This window comes from Stenella coeruleoalba (assembly GCF_951394435.1).
Source record: "Stenella coeruleoalba genome assembly, contig: scaffold_84, whole genome shotgun sequence".
Classification (NCBI taxonomy): domain Eukaryota; kingdom Metazoa; phylum Chordata; class Mammalia; order Artiodactyla; family Delphinidae; genus Stenella; species Stenella coeruleoalba.
Genome location: NW_027646246.1, coordinates 637,734 through 658,439, shown reverse-complemented (window position 1 = coordinate 658,439; position 20,706 = coordinate 637,734). Strand labels below are relative to the sequence as shown.

Sequence of the window (20,706 nt, the reverse complement as noted above, 5' to 3'; positions counted from 1 at the left end):
ACAGAACAGAACAGGGTCTCAAATTTAGAAAACCAACTTATGCTTGCTTAAGGGGAAAGGTGAGTTGGGGTGCTGCATAAAACCAGAGATTGAAATGAGCACAGATAAAGTTCCTTAAGCCAAATATGGAATAGACAAGAGCTACTCCTTGCTCAACGAAATGGACTCAACACCGCATATTAAACGCCTAAGAATGTACCTGACTAGTAAGTATCTTAAAACCTATGGATTGCTATGTCTCCAAAAGAGAATCAAGCGTGTGTACAGGGGCATAAACGCAGCAGTGATAGGATTGGAGAGGTTCGGTGAGCAAATGAAGACCCTTTGAAGTCATATTGCATGGTAACCTTTACACGGGTCTCAACTCTCCAGGTTTAAGGTATTCTTCCTTCAGCTAAAACATGCATGTGGAACCCAGAGTATGATCAACCATGTGAACGGGAGACGTGTTCAAATATGTCTCAGTTTTCCTCCCCTGGTACTCGGGTGCAACATTCCAGACGCTTTACTAACACTCTCCCGACTTGGAGAGTCAGTCCCTTTAACCTCCTGTTTGGCCCAGTTTGCAATTTCTGCGGAAGATGAACAGTAATAGCGAGAACCAATGAGAGACTAGCTGGAGGTGTCTGAACGGGCAAATTTAACTCTCATTTCCCACCAGGAAGAGGAATTAACCAAAGGCTCAGCATGCCGGGCCGGAACCAGATTAGGGCCTGAAGCCATCCTGCGGTGTTGCGGCCAGCTCAAAAGAAAGCGAGTTGAAGAAAGGAGCTCAGGGGCACTGTAATTCACAAACCTGCAGAGTTATAAATGACAGCTATCGTCCAAAAATAGACTGAAGTAAGGCTGCAAAGAGGACTTGAAAGCGGGGCAGAATTGCAGGAAACCGATTTCAGGAGGTAGACTGGAATTGCATTGAAAGCATCGGAAAAGAGGCAGAACGTCCACAATGATGCACTTGGCCAAAAAGGGCGTATGCGTTTTTTCCTGAATATATTCAGGAAAAAACGCATACGCCCTTTTTGGCCAACCAAGCAAGCTTGCAAAGGAAATCTGCACTACAATGAAGTCTCACTTCCCCCCTGTCAAAAGGGCCATCTGAAAAAAGTGTAAAATTCAGAAAGGCAACAGGCCATTGAGAACTGGGAGCCTTGTTATGCTGATGGGCGGGATGTAAATTGCAAACAGACACTCGGGAGAAGTGTATGGTGTTTCCTGAAACATCTAAGAAACAAAGCAACAGAGCCTAGGGCAATTCCACTTATGGTCCTATAGCTTAGGGAAATTAAAATCAAAAAGACACAGCCACCCCAAAGTTTGGAACGGCTCTGTTTACAAGAACCCCGTTTACAGTACAAGTTCAACATCGCAGAAAGTGAAAAATGGATAAAGAACTTGTGGTACTTACGTACAATGCAGTATCAGTCAGCAATGAAATCTATGTCATCAGGCCCGTAGCAGCATAATGAGTAGATTCAGGTATGATGATTCTAACTGAAATAAGTCACACAGAAAAAGAAACATCATAAGATATCACTAATACACGGAATGTAAACTTGGCTACACAGGAACTGAATTCCAAAACAGAACAGGGTCTCAAATTTAGGAAACCAACTTATGCTTGCTTAAGGGGAAAGGTGAGTTGGGTTGCTGCATAAAGCCAGAGATTGAAATGAGCACAGATAAAGTTCCTTAAGCCAAATATGGAATAGACAAGAGCTACTCCTTGCTCATCGAAATGGACTCAACACCGCATATTAAACGCCTAAGAATGTACCTGACTAGTAAGTATCTTAAAACCTATGGATTGCTATGTCTCCGAAAGAGAATCAAGCATGTGTACAGGGGCATAAACGCAGCAGTGATAGGATTGGAGAGGTTCGGTGAGCAAATGAAGACCCTTTGAAGTCATATTGCATGGTACCCATTCCACGGGTTTCAACTACCCAGTTTTTAGGTATTCTTCCTTCAGCTAAAACATGCATGTGGAACCCAGAGTATGATCAACCATGTGATCGGGAGACGTGTTCAAATATGTCTCAGTTTTCCTCCCCTGGTACTCGGGTGCAACATTCCAGACGCTTTACTAACACTCTCCCAACTTGGAGAGTCAGTCCCTTTAACCTCCTGTTTGGCCCAGTTTGCAATTTCTGCGGAAGATGAACAGGAATAGCGAGAACCAATGAGAGGCTAGCTGGAGGTGTCTGGACGGGCAAATTTAACTCTCATTTCCCACCAGGAAGAGGAATTAACCAAAGGCTCAGCATGCCGGGAGGGAACCAGATTAGGGCCTGAAGCCATCCTGCGGTGTTGCGGCCAGGTCACAAGAAAGCGAGTTGAAGAAAGGAGCTCAGGGGCACTGTAATTCACAAACCTGCAGAGTTATAAATGACAGCTATCGTCCAAAAATAGACTGAAGTAAGGCTGCCAAGAGGACTTAAAAGCGGGGCAGAATTGCAGGAAACCGATTTCAGGAGGTAGACTGGAATTGCATTGAAAACATAGGAAAAGAGGCAGAGCGTCCACAATGATGCACTTGGCCAAAAAGGGCGTATGCGTTTTTTCCTGAATATATTCAGGAAAAAACGCATACGCCCTTTTTGGCCAACCAAGCAAGCTTGCAAAGGAAATCTGCACTACAATGAAGTCTCACTTCCCCCCGGTCAAAAGGGCCATCTGAAAAAAGTGTAAAATCCAGAAAGGCAGGACAGGCCATGGAGAACTGGGAGCCTTGTTATGCTGATGGGCGGGATGGAAATTGCCAACAACCACTCGGGAGAAGTGTATGGTGTTTCCTGAAACATCTAAAAAACAAAGCAACAGAGCCTAGGGCACTTCCACTTATGGCCCTATAGCTTAGGGAAATTAAAATCAAAAAGACACAGCCACCCCAAAGTTTGGGACGCCTCCGTTTACAAGAACCTCGTTTACCGTACAAGTTCAATATCACAAAAAGTGAAAAATGGATAAAGAACTTGTGGTACTTACGTACAATGCAGTATCACTCAGCAATGAAATCTATGTCATCAGGCCCGTAGCAGCATAATGAGTGGATTCAGGTACGATGATTCTAACTGAAATAAGTCACACAGAAAAAGAAACATCATAAGATATCACTAATACACGGAATGTAAACTTGGCTACACAGGAACTGAATTACAGAACAGAACAGGGAATCAAATTTAGAAAACCAACTTATGCTTGCTTAAGGGTAAAGGTGAGTTGGGGTGCTGCATAAAACCAGAGATTGAAATGAGCACAGATAAAGTTCCTTAAGCCAAATATGGAATAGACAAGAGCTACTCCTTGCTCAACGAAATGCACTCAACAATGCATATTAAACGCCTAAGAATGTACCTGACTTGTAAGTATCTTAAAACCTATGGATTGCTATGTCTCCAAAAGAGAATCAAGCATGTGTACAGGGGCATAAACGCAGCAGTGATAGGATTGGAGAGGTTTGGTGAGCAAATGAAGACCCTTTGAACTCATATTGCATGGTACCCATTCCACGTGTTGCAACTACCTAGTTTTAAGGTATTCTTCCTTCAGCTAAAACATGCATGTGGAACCTAGAGTATGATCAACCATGTGATCGGGAGACGTGTTCAAATATGTCTCAGTTTTCGTACCCTGGTACTCGGGTGCAACATTCCAGACGCTTTACTAACACTCTCCCGACTTGGAGAGTCAGTCCCTTTAACCTCCTGTTTGGCCCAGTTTGCAATTTCTGCGGAAGATGAACAGGAATAGCGAGAACCAATGGAGACTAGCTGGAGGTGTCTGGACGGGCAAATTTAACTCTCATTTCCTACCAGGAAGAGGAATTAACCAAAGGCTCAGCGTGCCATGCCAGAATCAGATTAGGGCCTGAAGCCATCCTGCGGTGTTGCGGCCAGGTCACAAGAAAGCGAGTTGAAGAAAGGAGCTCAGGGGCACTGTAATTCACAAACCTGCAGAGTTATAAATGACAGCTATCGTCCAAAAATAGACTGAAGTAAGGCTGCCAAGAGGACTTGAAAGCGGGGCAGAATTGCAGGAAACCGATTTCAGGAGGTAGACTGGAATTGCATTGAAAGCATAGGAAAAGAGGCAGAACGTCCACAATGATGCACTTGGCCAAAAAGGGCGTATGCGTTTTTTCCTGAATATATTCAGGAAAAAACGCATACGCCCTTTTTGGCCAACCAAGCAAGCTTGCAAAGGAAATCTGCACTACAATGAAGTCTCACTTCCCCCCGGTCAAAAGGGCCATCTGAAAAAAGTGTAAAATCCAGAAAGGCAGGACAGGCCATGGAGAACTGGGAGCCTTGTTATGCTGATGGGCGGGATGTAAATTGCCAACAACCACTCGGGAGAAGTGTATGGTGTTTCCTGAAACATCTAAAAAACAAAGCAACAGAACCTAGGGCACTTCCACTTATGGTCCTATAGCTTAGGGAAATTAAAATCAAAAAGACACAGCCACCCCAAAGTTTGGAACGGCTCTGTTTACAAGAACCTCGTTTACAGTACAAGTTCAACATCGCAGAAAATGAAAAATGGAGAAAGAAGTTGTGGTATTTACTTACAAAGCAATATCACTCAGCAATGAAATCTGTGTCATCAGGCCCTTAGCAGCACAATGAGTGGATTCAGGTATGATGATTCTAACTGAAATAAGTCACACAGAAAAAGAAACATCATAAGATATCACTAATACACGGAATGTAAACTTGGCTACACAGGAACTGCATTCCAAAACAGAACAGGTTCTCAAATTTAGAAAACCAACTTATGCTTGCTTCAGGGGAAAGGTGAGTTGGGTTGCTGCATAAAACCAGAGATTGAAATGAGCACAGATAAAGTTCCTTAAGCCAAATATGGAATAGACAAGAGCTACTCCTTGCTCAATGAAATGGACTCAACACCGCATATTAAACGCCTAAGAATGTACCTGACTAGTAAGTATCTTAAAACCTATGGATTGCTATGTCTCCAAAAGACAATCAAGCGTGTGTACAGGGGCATAAACGCAGCAGTGATAGGATTGGAGAGGTTCGGTGAGCAAATGAAGACCCTTTGAAGTCATATTGCATGGTACCCATTCCACGGGTCTCAACTCTCCAGGTTTAAGGTATTCTTCCTTCAGCTAAAACATGCATGTGGAACCCAGAGTATGATCAACCATGTGAACGGGAGACGTGTTCAAATATGTCTCAGTTTTCCTCCCCTGGTACTCGGGTGCAACATTCCAGACGCTTTACTAACACTCTCCCGACTTGGAGAGTCAGTCCCTTTAACCTCCTGTTTGGCCCAGTTTGCAATTTTTGCGGAAGATGAACAGGAATAGCGAGAACTAATGAGAGACTAGCTGGAGGTGTCTGAACGGGCAAATTTAACTCTCATTTCCCACCAGGAAGAGGAATTAACCAAAGGCTCAGCATGCCGGGCCGGAACCAGATTAGGGCCTGAAGCCATCCTGCGGTGTTGCGGCCAGGTCACAAGAAAGCGAGTTGAAGAAAGGAGCTCAGGGGCACTGTAATTCACAAACCTGCAGAGTTATAAATGACAGCTATCGTCCAAAAATAGACTAAAGTGAGGCTGCCAAGAGGACTTGAAAGCGGGGCAGAATTGCAGGAAACCGATTTCAGGAGGTAGACTGGAATTGCATTGAAAGCATAGGAAAAGAGGCAGAACGTCCACAATGATGCACTTGGCCAAAAAGGGCGTATGCGTTTTTTCCTGAATATATTCAGGAAAAAACGCATACGCCCTTTTTGGCCAACCAAGCAAGCTTGCAAAGGAAATCTGCACTACAATGAAGTCTCACTTCCCCCCGGTCAAAAGGGCCATCTGAAAAAAGTGTAAAATCCAGAAAGGCAGGACAGGCCATGGAGAACTGGGAGCCTTGTTATGCTGATGGGCGGGATGTAAATTGCCAACAACCACTCGGGAGAAGTGTATGGTGTTTCCTGAAACATCTAAAAAACAAAGCAACAGAACCTAGGGCACTTCCACTTATGGTCCTATAGCTTAGGGAAATTAAAATCAAAAAGACACAGCCACCCCAAAGTTTGGAACGGCTCTGTTTACAAGAACCTCGTTTACAGTACAAGTTCAACATCGCAGAAAATGAAAAATGGAGAAAGAAGTTGTGGTATTTACTTACAAAGCAATATCACTCAGCAATGAAATCTGTGTCATCAGGCCCTTAGCAGCACAATGAGTGGATTCAGGTATGATGATTCTAACTGAAGTAAGTCACACAGAAAAAGAAACATCATAAGATATCAGTAATACACGGAATGTAAACTTGGCTACACAGGAACTGAATTACAGAACAGAACAGGGACTCAAATTTAGAAAAACAACTTATGCTTGCTTAAGGGTAAAGGTGAGTTGGGGTGCTGCATAAAACCAGAGATTGAAATGAGCACAGATAAAGTTCCTTAAGTCAAATATGGAATAGACAAGAGCTACTCCTTGCTCAACGAAATGGACTCAACACTGCATATTAAACGCCTAAGAATGTACCTGACTTGTAAGTATCTTAAAACCTATGGATTGCTATGTCTCCAAAAGAGAATCAAGCATGTGTACAGGGGCATAAACGCAGCAGTGATAGGATTGGAGAGGTTCGGTGAGCAAATGAAGACCCTTTGAAGTCATATTGCATGGTACCCATTCCACGGGTTTCAACTACCCAGGTTTAAGGTATTCTTCCTTCAGCTAAAACATGCATGTGGAACCTAGAGTATGATCAACCATGTGATCGGGAGACGTGTTCAAATATGTCTCAGTTTTCGTACCCTGGTACTCGGGTGCAACATTCCAGACGCTTTACTAACACTCTCCCCACTTGGAGAGTCAGTCCCTTTAACCTCATGTTTGGCCCAGTTTGCAATTTCTGAGGAAGATGAACAGGAATAGCGAGAACCAATGGAGACTAGCTGGAGGTGTCTGGACGGGCAAATTTAACTCTCATTTCCTACCAGGAAGAGTAATTAACCAAAGGCTCAGCGTGCCATGCCAGAATCAGATTAGGGCCTGAAGCCATCCTGCGGTGTTGCGGCCAGCTCAAAAGAAAGCGAGTTGAAGAAAGGAGCTCAGGGGCACTGTAATTCACAAACGTGCAGAGTTATAAATGACAGCTATCGTCCAAAAATAGACTGAAGTAAGGCTGCCAAGAGGACTTGAAAGTGGGGCAGAATTGCAGGAAACCGATTTCAGGAGGTAGACTGGAATTGCATTGAAAGCATAGGAAAAGAGGCAGAACGTCCACAATGATGCACTTGGCCAAAAGGGCGTATGCGTTTTTTCCTGAATATATTCAGGAAAAAACGCATACGCCCTTTTTGGCCAACCAAGCAAGCTTGCAAAGGAAATCTGCACTACAATGAAGTCTCACTTCCCCCCGGTCAAAAGGGCCATCTGAAAAAAGTGTAAAATCCAGAAAGGCAGGACAGGCCATGGAGAACTGGGAGCCTTGTTATGCTGATGGGCGGGATGTAAATTGCCAACAACCACTCGGGAGAAGTGTATGGTGTTTCCTGAAACATCTAAAAAACAAAGCAACAGAACCTAGGGCACTTCCACTTATGGTCCTATAGCTTAGGGAAATTAAAATCAAAAAGACACAGCCACCCCAAAGTTTGGAACGGCTCTGTTTACAAGAACCTCGTTTACAGTACAAGTTCAACATCGCAGAAAATGAAAAATGGAGAAAGAAGTTGTGGTATTTACTTACAAAGCAATATCACTCAGCAATGAAATCTGTGTCATCAGGCCCTTAGCAGCACAATGAGTGGATTCAGGTATGATGATTCTAACTGAAGTAAGTCACACAGAAAAAGAAACATCATAAGATATCAGTAATACACGGAATGTAAACTTGGCTACACAGGAACTGAATTACAGAACAGAACAGGGACTCAAATTTAGAAAAACAACTTATGCTTGCTTAAGGGTAAAGGTGAGTTGGGGTGCTGCATAAAACCAGAGATTGAAATGAGCACAGATAAAGTTCCTTAAGTCAAATATGGAATAGACAAGAGCTACTCCTTGCTCAACGAAATGGACTCAACACTGCATATTAAACGCCTAAGAATGTACCTGACTTGTAAGTATCTTAAAACCTATGGATTGCTATGTCTCCAAAAGAGAATCAAGCATGTGTACAGGGGCATAAACGCAGCAGTGATAGGATTGGAGAGGTTCGGTGAGCAAATGAAGACCCTTTGAAGTCATATTGCATGGTACCCATTCCACGGGTTTCAACTACCCAGGTTTAAGGTATTCTTCCTTCAGCTAAAACATGCATGTGGAACCTAGAGTATGATCAACCATGTGATCGGGAGACGTGTTCAAATATGTCTCAGTTTTCGTACCCTGGTACTCGGGTGCAACATTCCAGACGCTTTACTAACACTCTCCCCACTTGGAGAGTCAGTCCCTTTAACCTCATGTTTGGCCCAGTTTGCAATTTCTGAGGAAGATGAACAGGAATAGCGAGAACCAATGGAGACTAGCTGGAGGTGTCTGGACGGGCAAATTTAACTCTCATTTCCTACCAGGAAGAGTAATTAACCAAAGGCTCAGCGTGCCATGCCAGAATCAGATTAGGGCCTGAAGCCATCCTGCGGTGTTGCGGCCAGCTCAAAAGAAAGCGAGTTGAAGAAAGGAGCTCAGGGGCACTGTAATTCACAAACGTGCAGAGTTATAAATGACAGCTATCGTCCAAAAATAGACTGAAGTAAGGCTGCCAAGAGGACTTGAAAGTGGGGCAGAATTGCAGGAAACCGATTTCAGGAGGTAGACTGGAATTGCATTGAAAGCATAGGAAAAGAGGCAGAACGTCCACAATGATGCACTTGGCCAAAAGGGCGTATGCGTTTTTTCCTGAATATATTCAGGAAAAAACGCATACGCCCTTTTTGGACAACCAAGCAAGCTTGCAAAGGAAATCTGCACTACAATGAAGTCTCACTTTCCCCCGGTCAAAAGGGCCATCTGAAAAAAGTGTAAAATCCAGAAAGGCAGGGCAGGCTATGGAGAACTGGGAGCCTTGTTATGCTGATGGGCGGGATGTAAATTGCCAACAACCACTCGGGAGAAGTGTATGGTGTTTCCTGAAACATCTAAAAAACAAAGCAACAGAGCCTAGGGCACTTCCACTTATGGTCCTATAGCTTAGGGAAATTAAAATCAAAAAGACACAGCCACCCCAAAGTTTGGGACGCCTCCGTTTACAAGAACCTCGTTTACCGTACAAGTTCAATATCACAGAAAGTGAAAAATGGATAAAGAACTTGTGGTACTTACGTACAATGCAGTATCAGTCAGCAATGAAATCTATGTCATCAGGCCCGTAGCAGCATAATGAGTGGATTCAGGTACGATGATTCTAACTGAAATAAGTCACACAGAAAAAGAAACATCATAAGATATCACTAATACACGGAATGTAAACTTGGCTACACAGGAACTGCATTCCAAAACAGAACAGGTTCTCAAATTTAGAAAACCAACTTATGCTTGCTTCAGGGGAAAGGTGAGTTGGGTTGCTGCATAAAACCAGAGATTGAAATGAGCACAGATAAAGTTCCTTAAGCCAAATATGGAATAGACAAGAGCTACTCCTTGCTCAATGAAATGGACTCAACACCGCATATTAAACGCCTAAGAATGTACCTGACTAGTAAGTATCTTAAAACCTATGGATTGCTATGTCTCCAAAAGACAATCAAGCGTGTGTACAGGGGCATAAACGCAGCAGTGATAGGATTGGAGAGGTTCGGTGAGCAAATGAAGACCCTTTGAAGTCATATTGCATGGTACCCATTCCACGGGTCTCAACTCTCCAGGTTTAAGGTATTCTTCCTTCAGCTAAAACATGCATGTGGAACCCAGTGTATGATCAACCATGTGAACGGGAGACGTGTTCAAATATGTCTCAGTTTTCCTCCCCTGGTACTCGGGTGCAACATTCCAGACGCTTTACTAACACTCTCCCGACTTGGAGAGTCAGTCCCTTTAACCTCCTGTTTGGCCCAGTTTGCAATTTTTGCGGAAGATGAACAGGAATAGCGAGAACCAATGAGAGACTAGCTGGAGGTGTCTGAACGGGCAAATTTAACTCTCATTTCCCACCAGGAAGAGGAATTAACCAAAGGATCAGCATGCCGGGCCGGAACCAGATTAGGGCCTGAAGCCATCCTGCGGTGTTGCGGCCAGGTCACAAGAAAGCGAGTTGAAGAAAGGAGCTCAGGGGCACTGTAATTCACAAACCTGCAGAGTTATAAATGACAGCTATCGTCCAAAAATAGACTGAAGTAAGGCTGCCAAGAGGACTTGAAAGCGGGGCAGAATTGCAGGAAACCGATTTCAGGAGGTAGACTGGAATTGCATTGAAAGCATAGGAAAAGAGGCAGAACGTCCACAATGATGCACTTGGCCAAAAAGGGCGTATGCGTTTTTTCCTGAATATATTCAGGAAAAAACGCATACGCCCTTTTTGGCCAACCAAGCAAGCTTGCAAAGGAAATCTGCACTACAATGAAGTCTCACTTCCCCCCGGTCAAAAGGGCTATCTGAAAAAAGTGTAAAATCCAGAAAGGCAACAGGCCATTGAGAACTGGGAGCCTTGTTATGCTGATGGGCGGGATGTAAATTGCCAACAGACACTCGGGAGAAGTGTATGGTGTTTCCTGAAACATCTAAAAAACAAAGCAACAGAACCTAGGGCACTTCCACTTATGGTCCTATAGCTTAGGGAAATTAAAATCAAAAAGACACAACCACCCCAACGTTTGGAACGGCTCTGTTTACAAGAACCCCGTTTACAGTACAAGTTCAACATCGGAGAAAGTGAAAAATGGATAAAGAACTTGTGGTACTTACGTACAATGCAGTATCACTCAGCAATGAAATCTATGTCATCAGGCCCGTAGCAGCATAATGAGTAGATTCAGGTACGATGATTCTAACTGAAATAAGTCACACAGAAAAAGAAACATCATAAGATATCACTAATACACGGAATGTAAACTTGGCTACACAGGAACTGAATTCCAAAACAGAACAGGTTCTCAAATTTAGAAAACCAACTTATGCTTGCTTAAGGGGAAAGGTGAGTTGGGTTGCTGCATGAAACCAGAGATTGAAATGAGCACAGATAAAGTTCCTTAAGCCAAATATGGAATAGACAAGAGCTACTCCTTGCTCAACGAAATGGACTCAACACCGCATATTAAACGGTTAAGAATGTCCCTGACTAGTAAGTATCTTAAAACCTATGGATTGCTATGTCTCCGAAAGAGAATCAAGCATGTGTACAGGGGCATAAACGCAGCAGTGATAGGATTGGAGAGGTTCGGTGAGCAAATGAAGACCCTTTGAAGTCATATTGCATGGTACCCATTCCACGGGTTTCAACTACCCAGGTTTTAGGTATTCTTCCTTCAGCTAAAACATGCATGTGGATCCCAGAGTACGATCAACCATGTGATCGGGAGACGTGTTCAAATATGTCTCAGTTTTCCTCCCCTGGTACTTGGGTGCAACATTCCAGATGCTTTACTAACACTCTCCCCACTTGGAGAGTCAGTCCCTTTAACCTCCTGTTTGGCCCAGTTTGCAATTTCTGCGGAAGATGAACAGAAATAGCGAGAACCAATGAGAGACTAGCTGGAGGTGTCTGGACGGGCAAATTTAACTCTCATTTCCCACCAGGAAGAGGAAATAACCAAAGGCTCAGCATGCCGGGCCGGAACCAGATTAGGGCCTGAAGCCATCCTGCGGTGTTGCGGCCAGGTCACAAGAAAGCGAGTTGAAGAAAGGAGCTCAGGGGCACTGTAATTCACAAACCTGCAGAGTTATAAATGACAGCTATCGTCCAAAAATAGACTGAAGTAAGGCTGCCAAGAGGACTTGAAAGCGGGGCAGAATTGCAGGAAACCGATTTCAGGAGGTAGACTGGAATTGCATTGAAAGCATAGGAAAAGAGGCAGAACGTCCACAATGATGCACTTGGCCAAAAAGGGCGTATGCGTTTTTCCCTGAATATATTCAGGAAAAAACGCATACGCCCTTTTTGGCCAACCAAGCAAGCTTGCAAAGGAAATCTGCACTACAATGAAGTCTCACTTTCCCCCGGTCAAAAGGGTCATCTGAAAAAAGTGTAAAATCCAGAAAGGCAACAGGCCATTGAGAACTGGGAGCCTTGTTATGCTGATGGGCGGGATGTAAATTGCCAACAGACACTTGGGAGAAGTGTATGGTGTTTCCTGAAACATCTAAAAAACAAAGCAACAGAGCCTAGGGCACTGCCACTTATGGTCCTATAGCTTAGGGAAATTAAAATCAAAAAGACACAGCCACCCCAAAGTTTGGAACGGCTCTGTTTACAAGAACCTCGTTTACAGTACAAGTTCAACATCGCAGAAAGTGAAAAATGGATAAAGAAGTTGTGGTATTCACTTACAAAGCAATATCACTCAGCAATGAAATCTATGTCATCAGGCCCTTAGCAGCACAATGAGTGGATTCAGGTATGATGATTCTAACTGAAATAAGTGACACAGAAAAAGAAACATCATAAGATATCAGTAATACACGGAATGGAAACTTGGCTACACAGGAACTGAATTACAGAACAGAACAGGGTCTCAAATTTAGAAAACCAACTTATGCTTGCTTAAGGGGAAAGGTGAGTTGGGGTGCTGCATAAAACCAGAGATTGAAATGAGCACAGATAAAGTTCCTTAAGCCAAATATGGAATAGACAAGAGCTACTCCTTGCTCAACGAAATGGACTCAACACCGCATATTAAACGCCTAAGAATGTACCTGACTTGTAAGTATCTTAAAACCTATGGATTGCTATGTCTCCGAAAGAGAATCAAGCATGTGTACAGGGGCATAAACGCAGCAGTGATAGGATTGGAGAGGTTCGGTGAGCAAATGAAGACCCTTTGAAGTCATATTGCATGGTACCCATTCCACGGGTTTCAACTACCCAGGTTTAAGGTATTCTTCCTTCAGCTAAAACATGCATATGGAACCTAGAGTATGATCAACCATGTGATCGGGAGACGTGTTCAAATATGTCTCAGTTTTCCTCCCCTGGTACTCGGGTGCAACATTCCAGATGCTTTACTAACACTCTCCCCACTTGGAGAGTCAGTCCCTTTAACCTCCTGTTTGGCCCAGTTTGCAATTTCTGCGGAAGATGAACAGGAATAGCGAGAACCAATGAGAGGCTAGCTGGAGGTGTCTGGACGGGCAAATTTAACTCTCATTTCCCACCAGGAAGAGGAATTAACCAAAGGCTCAGCGTGCCGGGCCGAAACCAGATTAGGGCCTGAAGCCATCCTGCGGTGTTGCGGCCAGGTCACAAGAAAGCGAGTTGATGAAAGGAGCTCAGGGGCACTGTAATTCACAAACCTGCAGAGTTATAAATGACAGCTATCGTCCAAAAATAGACTGAAGTAAGGCTGCCAAGAGGACTTGAAAGCGGGGCAGCATTGCAGGAAACCGATTTCAGGAGGTAGACTGGAATTGCATTGAAAGCATAGGAAAAGAGGCAGAACGTCCACAATGATGCACTTGGCCAAAAAGGGCGTATGCGTTTTTTCCTGAATATATTCAGGAAAAAAACGCATACGCCCTTTTTGGCCAACCAAGCAAGCTTGCAAAGGAAATCTGCACTACAATGAAGTCTCACTTCCCCCCGGTCAAAAGGGCCATCTGAAAAAAGTGTAAAATCCAGAAAGGCAGGACAGGCCATGGAGAACTGGGAGCCTTGTTATGCTGATGGGCGGGATGTAAATTGCCAACAGACACTCGGGAGAAGTGTATGGTGTTTCCTGAAACATCTAAAAAACAAAGCAACAGAGCCTAGGGCACTGCCACTTATGGTCCTATAGCTTAGGGAAATTAAAATCAAAAAGACACAGCCACCCCAAAGTTTGGGACGCCTCTGTTTACAAGAACCTCGTTTACAGTACAAGTTCAACATCGCAGAAAGTGAAAAATGGATAAAGAAGTTGTGGTATTCACTTACAAAGCAATATCATTCAGCAATGAAATCTATGTCATCAGGCCCTTAGCAGCACAATGAGTGGATTCAGGTATGATGATTCTAACTGAAATAAGTCACACAGAAAAAGAAACATCATAAGATATCAGTAATACACGGAATGTAAACTTGGCTACACAGGAACTGAATTACAGAACAGAACAGGGTCTCAAATTTAGAAAACCAACTTATGCTTGCTTAAGGGTAAAGGTGAGTTGGGGTGCTGCATAAAACCAGAGATTGAAATGAGCACAGATAAAGTTCCTTAAGTCAAATATGGAATAGACAAGAGCTACTCCTTGCTCAACGAAATGGACTCAACACCGCATATTAAACGCCTACGAATGTACCTGACTAGTAAGTATCGTAAAACCTATGGATTGCTATGTCTCCGAAAGAGAATCAAGCATGTGTACAGGGGCATAAACGCAGCAGTGATAGGATTGGAGAGGTTCGGTGAGCAAATGAAGACCCTTTGAAGTCATATTGCATGGTACCCATTACACGGGTCTCAACTCTCCAGGTTTAAGTTATTCTTCCTTCAGCTAAAACATGCATGTGGAACCCAAGTATGATCAACCATGTGAACGGGAGACGTGTTCAAATATGTCTCAGTTTTCCTCCCCTGGTACTCGGGTGCAACATTCCAGACGCTTTACTAACACTCTCCCCACTTGGAGAGTCAGCGCCTTTAACCTCCTGTTTGGCCCAGTTTGCAATTTCTGCGGAAGATGAACAGGAATAGCGAGAACCAATGAGAGGCTAGCTGGAGGTGTCTGGACGGGCAAATTTAACTCTCATTTCCCACCAGGAAGAGGAAATAACCAAAGGCTCAGCGTGCCGTACCGGAACCAGATTAGGGCCTGAAGCCATCCTGCGGTGTTGCGGCCAACTCAAAGAAAGCGAGTTGAAGAAAGGAGCTCAGGGGCACTGTAATTCACAAACCTGCAGAGTTATAAATGACAGCTATCGTCCAAAAATAGACTAAAGTAAGGCTGCCAAGAGGACTTGAAAGCGGGGCAGAATTGCAGGAAACCGATTTCAGGAGGTAGACTGGAATTGCATTGAAAGCATAGGAAAAGAGGCAGAACGTCCACAATGATGCACTTGGCCAAAAAGGGCGTATGCGTTTTTTCCTGAATATATTCAGGAAAAAACGCATACGCCCTTTTTGGCCAACCAAGCAAGCTTGCAAAGGAAATCTGCACTACAATGAAGTCTCACTTCCCCCCGGCCAAAAGGGCCATCTGAAAAAAGTGTAAAATCCAGAAAGGCAACAGGCCATTGAGAACTGGGAGCCTTGTTATGCTGATGGGCGGGATGTAAATTGCCAACAGACACTAGGGAGAAGTGTATGGTGTTTCCTGAAACATCTAAAAAACAAAGCAACAGAGCCTAGGGCACTTCCACTTATGGTCCTATAGCTTAGGGAAATTAAAATCAAAAAGACACAGCCACCCCAAAGTTTGGAACAGCTCTGTTTACAAGAACCTCGTTTACAGTACAAGTTCAACATCGCAGAAAGTGAAAAATGGATAAAGAAGTTGTGGTATTCACTTACAAAGCAATATCATTCAGCAATGAAATCTATGTCATCAGGCCCTTAGCAGCACAATGAGTGGATTCAGGTATGATGATTCTAACTGAAATAAGTCACACAGAAAAAGAAACATCATAAGATATCAGTAATACACGGAATGGAAACTTGGCTACACAGGAACTGAATTACAGAACAGAACAGGGTCTCAAATTTAGAAAACCAACTTATGCTTGCTTAAGGGTAAAGGTGAGTTGGGGTGCTGCATAAAACCAGAGATTGAAATGAGCACAGATAAAGTTCCTTAAGCCAAATATGGAATAGACAAGAGCTACTCCTTGCTCAACGAAATGGACTCAACACCGCATATTAAACGCCTAAGAATGTACCTGACTTGTAAGTATCTTAAAACCTAAGAATTGCTATGTCTCCGAAAGAGAATCAAGCATGTGTACAGGGGCATAAACGCAGCAGTGATAGGATTGGAGAGGTTCGGTGAGCAAATGAAGACCCTTTGAAGTCATATTGCATGGTACCCATTCCACGGGTTTCAACTACCCAGGTTTAAGGTATTCTTCCTTCAGCTAAAACATGCATGTGGAACCTAGAGTATGATCAACCATGTGATCGGGAGACGTGTTCAAATATGTCTCAGTTTTCCTCCCCTGGTACTCGGGTGCAACATTCCAGACGCTTTACTAACACTCTCCCTAAGTGGAGAGTCAGTCCCTTTAACCTCCTGTTTGGCCCAGTTTGCAATTTCTGCGGAAGATGAACAGGAATAGCGAGAACCAATGAGAGGCTAGCTGGAGGTGTCTGGACGGGCAAATTTAACTCTCATTTCCCACCAGGAAGAGGAATTAACCAAAGGCTCAGCATGCCGGACCGGAACCAGATTAGGGCCTGAAGCCATCTTGCGGTGTTGCGGCCAAGTCACAAGAAAGCGAGTTGAAGAAAGGAGCTCAGGGGCACTGTAATTCACAAACCTGCAGAGTTATAAATGACAGCTATCGTCCAAAAATAGACTGAAGTAAGGCTGCCAAAAGGACTTGAAAGCGGGGCAGAATTGCAGGAAACCGATTTCAGGAAGTAGACTGGAATTGCATTGAAAGCATAGGAAAAGAGGCAGAACGTCCACAATGATGCACTTGGCCAAAAAGGGCGTATGCGTTTTTTCCTGAATATATTCAGGAAAAAACGCATACGCCCTTTTTGGCCAACCAAGCAAGCTTGCAAAGGAAATCTGCACTACAATGAAGTCTCACTTCCCCCCTGTCAAAAGGGCCATCTGAAAAAAGTGTAAAATCCAGAAAGGCAGGACAGGCCATGGAGAACTGGGAGCCTTGTTATGCTGATGGGCGGGATGTAAATTGGCAACAGACACTCGGGAGAAGTGTATGGTGTTTCCTGAAACATCTAAAAAACAAAGCAACAGAGCCTAGGGCACTGCCACTTATGGTCCTATAGCTTAGGGAAATTAAAATCAAAAAGACACAGCCACCCCAAAGTTTGGGACGCCTCTGTTTACAAGAACCTCGTTTACAGTACAAGTTCAACATCGCAGAAAGTGAAAAATGGATAAAGAAGTTGTGGTATTTACTTACAAAGCAATATCACTCAGCAATGAAATCTATGTCATCAGGCCCTTAGCATCACAATGAGTGGATTCAGGTATGATGATTCTAACTGAAATAAGTCACACAGAAAAAGAAACATCATAAGATATCAGTAATACACGGAATGTAAACTTGGCTACACAGGAACTGAATTACAGAACAGAACAGGGTCTCAAATTTAGAAAACCAACTTATGCTTGCTTAAGGGTAAAGGTGAGTTGGGGTGCTGCATAAAACCAGAGATTGAAATGAGCACAGATAAAGTTCCTTAAGTCAAATATGGAATAGACAAGAGCTACTCCTTGCTCAACGAAATGGACTCAACACCGCATATTAAACGCCTACGAATGTACCTGACTAGTAAGTATCGTAAAACCTATGGATTGCTATGTCTCCGAAAGAGAATCAAGCATGTGTACAGGGGCATAAACGCAGCAGTGATAGGATTGGAGAGGTTCGGTGAGCAAATGAAGACCCTTTGAAGTCATATTGCATGGTACCCATTACACGGGTCTCAACTCTCCAGGTTTAAGTTATTCTTCCTTCAGCTAAAACATGCATGTGGAACCCAAGTATGATCAACCATGTGAACGGGAGACGTGTTCAAATATGTCTCAGTTTTCCTCCCCTGGTACTCGGGTGCAACATTCCAGACGCTTTACTAACACTCTCCCCACTTGGAGAGTCAGCGCCTTTAACCTCCTGTTTGGCCCAGTTTGCAATTTCTGCGGAAGATGAACAGGAATAGCGAGAACCAATGAGAGGCTAGCTGGAGGTGTCTGGACGGGCAAATTTAACTCTCATTTCCCACCAGGAAGAGGAAATAACCAAAGGCTCAGCGTGCCGTACCGGAACCAGATTAGGGCCTGAAGCCATCCTGCGGTGTTGCGGCCAACTCAAAGAAAGCGAGTTGAAGAAAGGAGCTCAGGGGCACTGTAATTCACAAACCTGCAGAGTTATAAATGACAGCTATCGTCCAAAAATAGACTAAAGTAAGGCTGCCAAGAGGACTTGAAAGCGGGGCAGAATTGCAGGAAACCGATTTCAGGAGGTAGACTGGAATTGCATTGAAAGCATAGGAAAAGAGGCAGAACGTCCACAATGATGCACTTGGCCAAAAAGGGCGTATGCGTTTTTTCCTGAATATATTCAGGAAAAAACGCATACGCCCTTTTTGGCCAACCAAGCAAGCTTGCAAAGGAAATCTGCACTACAATGAAGTCTCACTTCCCCCCGGCCAAAAGGGCCATCTGAAAAAAGTGTAAAATCCAGAAAGGCAACAGGCCATTGAGAACTGGGAGCCTTGTTATGCTGATGGGCGGGATGTAAATTGCCAACAGACACTAGGGAGAAGTGTATGGTGTTTCCTGAAACATCTAAAAAACAAAGCAACAGAGCCTAGGGCACTTCCACTTATGGTCCTATAGCTTAGGGAAATTAAAATCAAAAAGACACAGCCACCCCAAAGTTTGGAACAGCTCTGTTTACAAGAACCTCGTTTACAGTACAAGTTCAACATCGCAGAAAGTGAAAAATGGATAAAGAAGTTGTGGTATTCACTTACAAAGCAATATCATTCAGCAATGAAATCTATGTCATCAGGCCCTTAGCAGCACAATGAGTGGATTCAGGTATGATGATTCTAACTGAAATAAGTCACACAGAAAAAGAAACATCATAAGATATCAGTAATACACGGAATGGAAACTTGGCTACACAGGAACTGAATTACAGAACAGAACAGGGTCTCAAATTTAGAAAACCAACTTATGCTTGCTTAAGGGTAAAGGTGAGTTGGGGTGCTGCATAAAACCAGAGATTGAAATGAGCACAGATAAAGTTCCTTAAGCCAAATATGGAATAGACAAGAGCTACTCCTTGCTCAACGAAATGGACTCAACACCGCATATTAAACGCCTAAGAATGTACCTGACTTGTAAGTATCTTAAAACCTAAGAATTGCTATGTCTCCGAAAGAGAATCAAGCATGTGTACAGGGGCATAAACGCAGCAGTGATAGGATTGGAGAGGTTCGGTGAGCAAATGAAGACCCTTTGAAGTCATATTGCATGGTACCCATTCCACGGGTTTCAACTACCCAGGTTTAAGGTATTCTTCCTTCAGCTAAAACATGCATGTGGAACCTAGAGTATGATCAACCATGTGATCGGGAGACGTGTTCAAATATGTCTCAGTTTTCCTCCCCTGGTACTCGGGTGCAACATTCCAGACGCTTTACTAACACTCTCCCTAAGTGGAGAGTCAGTCCCTTTAACCTCCTGTTTGGCCCAGTTTGCAATTTCTGCGGAAGATGAACAGGAATAGCGAGAACCAATGAGAGGCTAGCTGGAGGTGTCTGGACGGGCAAATTTAACTCTCATTTCCCACCAGGAAGAGGAATTAACCAAAGGCTCAGCATGCCGGACCGGAACCAGATTAGGGCCTGAAGCCATCTTGCGGTGTTGCGGCCAAGTCACAAGAAAGCGAGTTGAAGAAAGGAGCTCAGGGGCACTGTAATTCACAAACCTGCAGAGTTATAAATGACAGCTATCGTCCAAAAATAGACTGAAGTAAGGCTGCCAAAAGGACTTGAAAGCGGGGCAGAATTGCAGGAAACCGATTTCAGGAAGTAGACTGGAATTGCATTGAAAGCATAGGAAAAGAGGCAGAACGTCCACAATGATGCACTTGGCCAAAAAGGGCGTATGCGTTTTTTCCTGAATATATTCAGGAAAAAACGCATACGCCCTTTTTGGCCAACCAAGCAAGCTTGCAAAGGAAATCTGCACTACAATGAAGTCTCACTTCCCCCCGGTCAAAAGGGCCATCTGAAAAAAGTGTAAAATCCAGAAAGGCAGGACAGGCCATGGAGAACTGGGAGCCTTGTTATGCTGATGGGCGGGATGTAAATTGCCAACAGACACTCGGGAGAAGTGTATGGTGTTTCCTGAAACATCTAAAAAACAAAGCAACAGAGCCTAGGGCACTGCCACTTATGGTCCTATAGCTTAGGGAAATTAAAATCAAAAAGACACAGCCACCCCAAAGTTTGGGACGCCTCTGTTTACAAGAACCTCGTTTACAGTACAAGTTCAACATCGCAGAAAGTGAAAAATGGATATAGAAGTTGTGGTATTTACTTACAAAGCAATATCACTCAGCAATGAAGTCTATGTCATCAGGCCCTTAGCATCACAATGAGTGGATTCAGGTATGATGATTCTAACTGAAATAAGTCACACAGAAAAAGAAACATCATAAGATATCAGTAATACACGGAATGTAAACTTGGCTACACAGGAACTGAATTACAGAACAGAACAGGGTCTCAAATTTAGAAAACCAACTTATGCTTGCTTAAGGGTAAAGGTGAGTTGGGGTGCTGCATAAAACCAGAGATTGAAATGAGCACAGATAAAGTTCCTTAAGTCAAATATGGAATAGACAAGAGCTACTCCTTGCTCAACGAAATGGACTCAACACCGCATATTAAA

General features: G+C 43.7%; 1 long non-coding RNA gene across 13 annotated transcripts in view; it reads right to left on the bottom strand.

Moving 5' to 3' along the window:
* Positions 1 to 20,706, bottom strand: part of LOC307181240 — a 1,005,010-nt gene that overhangs the window by 444,663 nt on the left and 539,641 nt on the right. Inside the window, exon 1 of one of the 13 annotated variants that reach the window (XR_013826209.1) lies at positions 20,353 to 20,438. The exons of the other annotated variants lie outside the window; for them this stretch is intronic. This is a non-coding gene — a long non-coding RNA (uncharacterized lncRNA). Of the gene's footprint in view, positions 1 to 20,352; positions 20,439 to 20,706 lie in introns of those variants that run through there. 13 annotated transcript variants of the gene reach the window in all.